We start from the raw sequence: 2,500 nt of genomic DNA on the forward strand, positions 1-2,500 counted from the left end.
GTATTCAGGTTTGTGGAATAGTGGCAGGTATTCCGGTTTGTGGAATAATGGCATGTATTCAGGTTTGTGAATAGTGGGATTCAGGTTTGTGGAATAGTGGCAGGTATTTGGGTTTGTGGAATAGTGGCAGATATTCAGGTTAGTGGCAGGTATTCAGGTTTGTGGAATAGTGGCAGGTATTCTGGTTTGTGGAATAATGGCATGTATTCAGGTTTGTGAATAGTGGGATTCAGGTTTGTGGAATAGTGGCAGGTATTTGGGTTGTGGAATAGTGGCAGATATTCAGGTTAGTGGCGGGTATTCAGGTTTGTGTAATAGTGTCAGGTATTTGGGTTTGTGGAATAATGGCAGGTATTCAGGTTTGTGAATAGTGGGATTCAGGTTTGTGAAATAGTAGCAGGTATTTGGGTTGTGGAATAGTGGCAGATATTCAGGTTAGTGGCAGGTATTCAGGTTTGTGGAATAGTGGCAGGTATTCTGGTTTGTGGAATAATGGCATGTATTCAGGTTTGTGAATAGTGGGATTCAGGTTTGTGGAATAGTGGCAGGTATTTGGGTTGTGGAATAGTGGCAGATATTCAGGTTAGTGGCAGGTATTCAGGTTTGTGGAATAGTGGCAGGTATTCTGGTTTGTGGAATAATGGCATGTATTCAGGTTTGTGAATAGTGGGATTCAGGTTTGTGGAATAGTGGCAGGTATTTGGGTTGTGGAATAGTGGCAGGTATTTGGGTTGTGGAATAGTGGCAGATATTCAGGTTAGTGGCAGGTATTCAGGTTTGTGGAATAGTGGCTGGTATTCTGGTTTGTGGAATAAGGGCATGTATTCAGGTTTGTGAATAGTGGGATTCAGGTTTGTAAAATAGTAGCAGGTATTTGGGTTTGTGGAATAGTGGCAGGTATTCCGGTTTGTGGAATAGTGGCAGGTATTCCGGTTTGTGGAATAATGGCATGTATTCAGGTTTGTGAATAGTGGGATTCAGGTTTGTGGAATAGTGGCAGGTATTTGGGTTTGTGGAATAGTGGCAGGTATTCCGGTTTGTGGAATAATGGCATGTATTCAGGTTTGTGAATAGTGGGATTCAGGTTTGTGGAATAGTGGCAGGTATTTGGGTTTGTGGAATAGTGGCAGGTATTCAGGTTTGTGGAATAGTGGCAGGTATTCAGGTTTGTGGAATAGTGGCAGGTATTCCGGTTTGTGGAATAATGGCATGTATTCAGGTTTGTGAATAGTGGGATTCAGGTTTGTGGAATAGTGGCAGGTATTTGGGTTTGTGGAATAGTGGCAGATATTCAGGTTAGTGGCAGGTATTCAGGTTTGTGGAATAGTGGCAGGTATTCTGGTTTGTGGAATAATGGCATGTATTCAGGTTTGTGAATAGTGGGATTCAGGTTTGTGGAATAGTGGCAGGTATTTGGGTTGTGGAATAGTGGCAGATATTCAGGTTAGTGGCAGGTATTCAGGTTTGTGGAATAGTGGCAGGTATTCCGGTTTGTGGAATAATGGCATGTATTCAGGTTTGTGAATAGTGGGATTCAGGTTTGTGGAATAGTGGCAGGTATTTGGGTTGTGGAATAGTGGCAGATATTCAGGTTAGTGGCGGGTATTCAGGTTTGTGTAATAGTGGCAGGTATTTGGGTTTGTGGAATAATGGCAGGTATTCAGGTTTGTGAATAGTGGGATTCAGGTGTGTGGAATAGTGGCAGGTATTCGGGTTTGTGGAATAGTGGCAGATATTCAGGTTAGTGGCAGGTATTCAGGTTTGTGTAATAGTGGCAGGTATTTGGGTTTGTGGAATAATGGCAGGTATTCAGGTTTGTGAATAGTGGGATTCAGGTGTGTGGAATAGTGGCAGGTATTCGGGTTTGTGGAATAGTGGCAGATATTCAGGTTAGTGGCGGGTATTCAGGTTTGTGTAATAGTGGCAGGTATTTGGGTTTGTGGAATAATGGCATGTATTCAGGTTTGTGTAGTGGGATTCAGGTGTGTGGAATAGTGGCAGGTATTCGGGTTTGTGGAATAGTGGCAGGTATTCAGGTTAGTGGCAGATATTCAGGTAGGTATTCAGGTTTTTGGAATAGTGGCAGGTATTCAGGTTTGTGAAATAGTGGCAGATATTCAGGTTTGTGGAATAGTGGCAGCTATAGTGCCTTCTGGAATAAACGCGAAACCACTTTGTGGTAGAAGTTATGAAGGTATGGGTAAGGGGGCAGTATAACTAATTATACTGAGTGTTTATTCCAAACAGGGAAATTCCTTAAGGGGAATAAGAAAAGAGACGATATTAATCTATGGAAACTATGAGGTCCCTTTAAAAGAGTTTTTTAATACCGTGTATGTTGACATAAATGATTTCGAACTTTGATTTTTGAAATTTTATAAAAGAGGCAATTGAATCTCGCTAAGGTTTAAATCCTTTTTCTTCCATAAACACTTTTCATAATGCACTATTTTACATCTTTCACTCTTTTAAGATTTTTAAAGCGAGTTTTACACGGCCG

This window comes from Palaemon carinicauda, chromosome 33 (assembly GCF_036898095.1).
Source record: "Palaemon carinicauda isolate YSFRI2023 chromosome 33, ASM3689809v2, whole genome shotgun sequence".
NCBI classification, from domain to species: domain Eukaryota; kingdom Metazoa; phylum Arthropoda; class Malacostraca; order Decapoda; family Palaemonidae; genus Palaemon; species Palaemon carinicauda.